This window comes from Coptis chinensis, chromosome 4 (assembly GCF_015680905.1).
Source record: "Coptis chinensis isolate HL-2020 chromosome 4, ASM1568090v1, whole genome shotgun sequence".
Classification (NCBI taxonomy): domain Eukaryota; kingdom Viridiplantae; phylum Streptophyta; class Magnoliopsida; order Ranunculales; family Ranunculaceae; genus Coptis; species Coptis chinensis.
The window spans coordinates 48,846,979-48,855,497 of NC_141459.1; the positions used below are offsets into that span (position 1 = coordinate 48,846,979).

Here is an 8,519-nt window from a genome sequence, read left to right on the forward strand (position 1 = left end):
TTGATAGGGAAAAGAAATGAAAGAGCAGCAGCCATTTTTTGGCTGCTAAAGAGAAGGTTTAGGGGAAAGGTTAAAGAATGGTTCATAAAAAGGGAAGGAGAGAGTGTGGGTAAGATTGTGAGCAAAAGCCTTAGTACTCTGTATCTATATTCAAGGTTTGATTGTATATTATGTTAGATCAAATTGATAGATTACACAATGTGCTTGTTCAACCCCCCACATGTCTAATTTTGCAGAATGTCTCGGCCAATTCAGAAAGAGTGGATGAATGAATTAGACAGATTTGGAGAAGTGTACAAACAAGGGGTGGTTGATTTCATTCAATTTGCGACTGTGAACAACTGCGGCTCGACCACGTGTCCTTGTCCTTGTAGAGAATGTCAAAATGGAAAAAGCTTTGTGTTTGGTACAATCTCTAGACATCTGATTAGGTACAGGATGGATAAGAATTATCGTGTATGGGTTTTACATGTACGGATCCGGTGGTGAAGCCAGTGATTGAAGAAGAAAACATTGAGGCTGAAGGGCTTGGGATGGGGAATTTTGATGCTTCTTATGGAGTGCATGAAGTAGTTGCAGGTGATTTGAATGAGGATGAAGAAAATCATATGGGGGATTTTGAACCACCACCTGTTCTTGAACCTGATTTTGGGAAGAGGTACAACGAATATAAGAATATGGCAAAACAAAAGCTATACCCTTCATGGGAGGCTCCTGTTACTACACTTTCGACAATTGTTGACCTTCATAACTTGAAATAGAAATATGGTTGGTCGGGAGCTAGTGTGTCTACATTTTTGTCCCTTTTGAAGATATGGTTCCCAGGAGGAATCACTTTGCCATCAAAGTACCCTGTAATGAAAGCAATACTGAAAGATCTAGGAATTAAAGCCACAAGTATCGATGCATGTGAGAACAATTATATGTTATACTGGCAAGATGATGCTAAGTTAAAGAAATGTCGTCAATGTAAAACACCCAGATACAAAGTGAAAGAAGGAAAGATGGGTAAGAAAGAAACAAAAGAGCCGAATAAAGTTTTGAGACATTTTCCTATGATTCCAAGGCTCAAGAGGTTGTACAATATCCCATGGATAGCTAACGAAATGACATGGCATGACCGAGCTACACCTTCTTGGGATCATATGCGACATCTTATGTACTCAATCTAGTGGAAAACATGTAAACTTAGCGGGCTGCATAACACATGGTTATAAAGTATGTCCGATTTGTTCAGATAACACTCAATCGATATATCTTGAGCATGCAAAGAAGATTGTTTACACAAACTATCACCCTTTTCTTCCGTTGGGTCACCCATTTCGATCAGGCAAATACTTGGGACTTAAGATTGAAGAGTTGAACATTGCTCCACTAAGGTTAAGTGGACAAAATGTTATGCAACAGGTGAGTCATATCAAGTATAAGCCGGGTAAAATCCCAACAGGTAGCAAAAAAACACATCTGATGTGAATTTGGATGATAGTGTAGATGATAAAGATGTTCAAGTTACAGAGGCTTGGTATAAAAGGTCTATTTTTTGGGATATGCCCTATTGGCCCACTCAGAAATCCCGACATGTTGTTGATGTGATGCATACTGAGAAAAATGTTGCGGAACTTCTACTAAATTACATCCTAGACAAGAAAGACTAGTCAAAAGATACAGTAGGTGCGCGAGAAGATATGAGGAAGATGCGAATTCATAGTGGTCAGTGGATGCAATCGGACCCAGTCACAGGGAAACCAATAAAACCGAAGGCTCCAATTGTCTTACCTAAAGACGAGAAGTTAAACTTTTGCAAAATTTTGAAGGACTTGAAGCTTCCTTCTGGTTTCTCATCAAATCTGAGCAACATTATCACTTTAAATCCACCTGGTTTGCTCGTAATGAAATGACATGTGCCATTATATGTTATTTGCTACCTGTATTGCTTCAACATACTTTTCCTAATCATCGTGGCTTGCGAAGAGCTATTCATCAGATAAGCTTATTCTTCAACTTGTTGTGCTCTAAAGTTTTAGTTCGACAACATATCTAAGAGGCCAAGTACATGGTTGCAGAAGCATTGTGCGTGCCTGAAAAATACTTTCCACCATCGGTTTTTGATATTAGCATCCACCTCATGGTGCATTTGGATGATGAAGTGCTACTTTATGGAACTGTGCATCAAAGGTGGATGTTTCCATTTGAACGGTATGTAAATTAATTTTACCTTAATATCTTCTCTAGCTTTTTCTTTAATTGGATTTAACAATTTGAAAGTGTATACTTAAATTTCTTATTGTAATAGGGCGATGAAAGAGTGTAAAAATATTCCAAACTAACAAATTTCATTGTAATAGGGCGATGGTAGAGGAAAAGTGGTTGCAAAGTCAGAAATGCAAATACAAATAAATTTCATTGTCTGGTTATATAACAAGGTATTGTTTAATTCATCCATTAGTTAAATAGGAAATATGAAGTTAGTAATAATAGCTTTCTAACTATCGTCTTTTTACAGTTATTGGCTGCAAGCGACACCAAGAGTGACTTATGGCGATTAGTTGAAAGACCATTGCACCAAGCTAAAACATATAGAAAGTACTGCATCAATGGTCTTGTTTTTTCTACTAGGTCGCATGACGAAACAATTGCCACACAAGATAGTGGTGTTTGCATGGAGGCAATCACTTCGTTTACATCAGGTAGGAAAGACAAAAATCCAGTAGATGCATCGACAAAGTGGTATGGGGTTATTGAACAAATATTAGAGCTGGACTATACAGACTTTCAACAAGTAGGCTTTTATTGCATTTGGATGAGGGTGGAGGACAAGACCAATGGTTGCAAGCTTTGTCAAGACTCTAATTTGGTCTTGGTTAATCTTAATAAGATGAAAAGTGTAGATTAGTACTTTGATGAGCCGATCATTTCGCTTCCGAAGCTAGTCAAGTGTTTTACTCGAAGGACTTGAAAAATCCTAATTGGTCGGTAGTCACCCATTCACCAAGGCAATTGATGTGTGGAGGTGACTCACTAGATGTACCAACTGTTTTCCAATCTACCCTTGAGGACTAACCTAATTTGAAGCCTTTGATGAAGTGTTTACAGTCTTAATATGTATGTTATTGTGTATATTATTATTATTATTCATTTTGTTTGTTATGTATCTCTCTGGGGTTTATTAAATTGGTGGTATGTGTGATAAGGTAATGAAAAACTTTTGTTTGTATTGAATTGTGTATATACTTTTATTTATTCTTCTTTCTCACCTTTCATGATTATATTTTTCAATACCAGACTACTAATAGACTATTTTGCAATATATGTTAGGATTTCATTTGAAATGGTATTAGGTCAACCACATCCTAGTGCATCTCAACCTTCTGGCTCAGATGCATCTCAGCCTAGTGCATCTCAACCTTCTGGCTCACATGCATCTCAACCTTCAGGCAACATGCAAGAATCAGAAAATGTAAGGAAATTACCTATATTGATTGATATTGATGGTGTTGTCGTTGATCATAATGCCACCAGATGGAATACTCGTGCTGGTAGTCTCATTCGAGCTCGTATCCCAGTTAGTTACACTAATTCTAGGCTTGTACATCCTGACTTCAAGGATAAGGTTTGGAATGCCTTAATGGTAAGATTTACCTTTGAGTTTTTTTAATGCATACTAGACATTTCGAGTTCTAGCTTCATTCACATTACTATATAACTTGTGTTTTACAGCGTGAATTTGAAGTTACAAATGTCGACCAAGCACTAGCTCGTTCACATGCAGAAAAAAACTTTTGTACTAAGTTTAGATATGGAAAATGGGCCTTGAGAAAAGATATATTAAGTAAGTTTGAGACCTTGGAAGAATAAATTGCTGCATGCCTGGCTAGCATTGATCCAAATCATTGGGAACAGTTTGTACTATATTAGAAAACTCCTGCAGTGATGGCAAGAAATGCGAAGAATGGTGAGAGTATAAAACTGAATGATTCTCGACATACACTTGGGCGTGATATGTATGCCAACATGTTGCATAAAATGGTAGGTGTCTTTCCATAAACTTTTAAATTTTGATCACGATATGCTAACAATTATTTACCAATGTACATGTAGAATAAAGAAAATCCTGACAAGATACACGGACGGGTATACAGCTGGAAAGCAAGACATGAATGTCGTAATGGAACTATTTTGGAGAGCGCTCGAGCCCGTTATGTGAGTTTGCATTTCACTTGAGTTCCAACTATAATTTTGTTAAGTCTTTGGCATAGTATTTCCCTTTGTAAATGATGCACGAACTAGTGTGCAGGCTGTTAGTTCGTTACTTTGTTATTATAGACAATTTTTTCTCAACAGATTTACCTTAAAGTTTGTACTAACTTCTTAGTTTTGAACTAATTTCCATGGAAAACACTATAGGAATTTGTGGAGGCTGCTCAAAAGAAAAGAAAAAATGCAACTTCAAGTGGAGAGGGTAGTGCAACTCATCTTGATTTTGATAATGACAAATTGACCGAAGTCTTAGGAGCAGACAAAAGGAATAGGACTCATGGAATCAGCTCTAACCACTCTAAGAAGCAATTAAAACGTACAAGTATTGTGAAGGTGATGTTAGCACAAGCAAGGTCTTCATCAAATTCTGAATTTAAGGGTGAAATGAGTGAGATGATGTCCTCCATAGCTAGAGTTGAGGGTGTGATGATGGTGAGTTTGCCTTAAATATAAAACTTATTGCTTTCATCATATATATAAATCATAGTTTTGTCATTCATTTTGTCATAATATGCTTAAGCTTGTAACCAACAATGGAATGTCGAATAGTCAACCGCCGCGTGGGGATACAACACCCAGAACCGATGTTGGTTCCAACTCAGTTCGCCGTTCATCTTAATATAATTTAATGAATATGTTTGAACATGTGAACCCTCCTGCAAACCCTCCTGCTGAAATGTTGAGTCCACCTCTTAAGGTTACCCTATTAGGTAGAGATGGTGTTTCGGTTGCTAGGGGATATGTTATGATAACCATCGCCAATATTTTCCATGGCAGAGTCGTCCTTGGAGGGGAGAAAAAGATCTACATCCAGGAAGTCTTGGTTCCCAATGCTCCTATTTATGATGGACCTTAATTTGGCTGCTCGGACCTTAGTGATTTTGTTGAAGGGGGGACTTTGATTTGGCTTGAATCAAAGTTGCAGTATGAGTAATCTATTGTGTGTGATATGCAAACTTCATCTATTTTGGTTTTTTGAGTATGTTTTTTGTAAGTAATGGTACGAGCCTTTTGCAAGATGTAAGAATGACATAATGAACTTGTGCACTATAGCTTGTTATGATGGTATGATGGCTAGATGGTTTATAAGAATGTTTATTGTCTGAATGTTATATTAAGAAAGTTTTTTTTGTTTTTTGCCGGTTGAAGAGATAACAACCCTGTTTTTAACTTTGCCAGTGCAAAGTAATGAAAGACTTTGCATTGCCGATCCCAAGCTCGGATAAAGGTGGAGGGAGAATGGTGGACAGTTCTGCGATTATGCTCTGTTGGTTGATGCACTATTCCGTGGTTACAATGCCATTGTTCTTGCTTACGGCCAGGCATAGTTTTTTTTTTTTTTGAGTTTGTAGCTTGTGCTATTTATTAATTTGTATGATATTAAAATGTTGTTTTGCGTTTGGGTGTCTGGATTAGACTTGTTCTGGAAAGACTTACACTATGGGAACCAATTATACGGGAGAGGCGCAGTGGTGGGATTATTCCAAACGTGATAGATGGAGACTATATTTTCGAGGATTGGAGGTATGAAAGGCAATGTTGAGTTTCTAATCAGAGTGGCATTCATTGAGGTAAACCATTTGCACTTTCTCTTTATAGCGAGCTGGTTTGACATTTGAAATACAACTTTTGAAGCTGTGTTGTTGACTGTGTTTTTCGTAGTTGAATTTTTGTTTTTATTTGTTTTTGTGTTAAAGATTTTTAAAGAAGAAGTATTTGATTTGCCTGAAGTCTCTGCAACAAAGGCAGCTGCACCTGTCAGAAATCCAATACAAATAAGAGAAACAGAAGTTAGAACAAAGGAGGAGATGGATGCATATCTATCTAGGGGCTCTTTATCCCGTGCTACTTGGAAGTACTAACATGAACATCCAATCAAGGTATTAGTCTTATGTTCCCCCTCCCACAATATCTTCCTATTCTTATTTTTAATAAACAGGTTCATATTCCCCACACACCCAGATTTGTTCTATCTATATTTTACTAAACAGGTGGGCGTACCCCTGGCCTCCATGTGAGGCTTTCTATATGCATATATCCAAGCCGAAAGTGATGTTTCCAACTCTTCAGACACACTTTTTGCTTACAAAAATGGATATTATTTCTTGGTCATCCTTGTTTCTTGCAGTTTCGTCATCTTTCATACATCCAAATCCTAATTCCAAATCTAGTTTAAGAAGTAGGAAAAAGGATTTGGGTTTGATTATGGCAGTGGGTTCAAAGGAGGAGACTGGGTCTTCGAATACGACAAGAGTAAAGGTGGTTCAGGGAAAACTACTTCCGCTGTTCTTACAGCCCAGGAATAGTTGCCTTGTCCCTTGAATTTAAGTATCAGAATCTCAATTTAGAATATATTTTGTTTTCCCTTTTTTGGTCATTTGGATAGCTGAAAACAGTCTTATTTGTTGAATTAACAGGTTTGTCTTTTTCTTTCATTATATGATGCCTTGTTTTATGCAAATGCTGGTCTCAAGATGTGCTTAGTAACTCACTCTCAAGACCCTACTGTTGAATATCTCATGGGTTGTAAGATTGGTACCTCTCCTACTGTATGCAAAAGTAACCTCTCGACTGTTAGGCTGGAGACCACTAAAGTGTGTGTGCTACTTCCTTTCTTCCTATTTTATTCAGTTTAAAAGTTACATTTCCATCAATAGGACTCAGTACGGACTAATATATGTGCAGATGCTACTTGGACCTCTTAACCAACTGAAGCAAGCAGATACTAGGCTTAAATTGACCCAAGGTGTTCTTGAAAGGGTAGGTACGTAATGATCTCATTTTATTATATGAAACTAACATCTGTCAAAAGTCAAGTTAGCCTTGATTAGTCCCTTTTGTATGTATTGTTTTGCTTACACCCCTTTACTCTATAATTATTTGCTTATTTGATTGGATCTCACTTTATTTACTCTATAAAGTTGCACATGATTTACTCTATAATTATAGGCTTTGTACTATGCAACTGATCCATTGAAGCACAGTTTAGTTTCTAAATATCCTGATTTTGAAGCTTATAAAGTCGATTTACCGCCATGGTCAGCACTTCCAACAAAGAGAGATGGAGAGAATTTGTTGTAAAAATCTGAAGTTAAGTTTTTAAATCAAGTGCAAGGGCCAAAAAGCATTGCTCTCAATTCGCTTGGTCGTGGACCATATACTGGAATAGCTAATGGTTGTGTCATTTTTTTGAATGGTGAGTAAGGATGTATCAATTTTAATGATTTAATTATGACTAGCGGAGATTGCACCTAGAACAATTATTATTCTGTCTCAAGTGATTCTGTAGGTCATTGAGTAGTTGCTACTTCCCATTGAAGTGAAACTTCGCAATAGATTTCTATGTGGAGTTGCTCTCAGTTTTGTGACCATTTTCGTTTCCATGGTGTACAAGATGACTCATATCTGGAGAGCTACATCAGCACCATTGGAGTTGATTTTGTAAGCAGTTGTTACTTATGTAGATATTATTATTTTTTCATTTTTTCTTCAATGAATGTGCATTAACAGTATTGCTTTACTTGTCCTTATGTAGAAAATTCGCACTGTTGAGCAGGATGGAAAGACCATTAAACTTCATATTGTAAGTTATTTTTGTTAACTTTAAAATGAATAATCTTGTGATAACTGCATCGATGGATATAAGACTATTCACATTCAAGGTCTGCCTTTGACGTCCAAATGGTGACATACATCAGATGGGAATATAAGTGGATTTCAGTTCTTTGGGGTATCCTTGGAGAATAGGAAGTGCTTGATTGGGTGGGGTACCATTCTGCGATTCAAGGGTATTCTGTATTGATGGTCAGTTATTTTTGAAGAAATAAATGGGAAAACCTTTGGAGGGTTTGATAATTAGTTCAGAGGTTTTATTATTTGCTAAATATGGCGTCTTAACATTTATCTCATTTTACATCTAATTATCACTCTTCCTGAAAAGATCTATCTCCATGACAAAAAAGAAAGAGAGATGATTGGCAGTCTCTCAGGCCACTGCTATGGCAAGAGGTGTCCTAATTGTGATTTTCATGTCTTAATTTGCATATCTATTCTTAACATCTGTTATTTAATTTTTCATTTTTATGGGTATTCAATGACACAAAATTGTGGATGCCATTCATTTTTTGTAAGTTTAGCTGGTCTCGCTACAAAATATGAGAATTTTTTTTTTATCAGCAACCCATCAGCAACGGTTTATAACCGTTACAAATGACTTCTAAATTATTTTTTAAAAAAATTAACTAACAACTTTGCAATGATTA

The 8,519-nt window shown here is 36.7% G+C and overlaps 1 long non-coding RNA gene across 1 annotated transcript; it reads left to right on the top strand.

The window, feature by feature from the left end:
* The first annotated feature begins 7,546 nt into the window (after window positions 1-7,546).
* On the top strand, window positions 7,547-7,922 carry LOC147503807 (uncharacterized). Its single transcript, XR_015220269.1, has 2 exons — window positions 7,547-7,698; window positions 7,793-7,922. It is a non-coding gene; the product is annotated as an uncharacterized LOC147503807 (long non-coding RNA).
* Window positions 7,923-8,519: the final 597 nt, after the last annotated feature.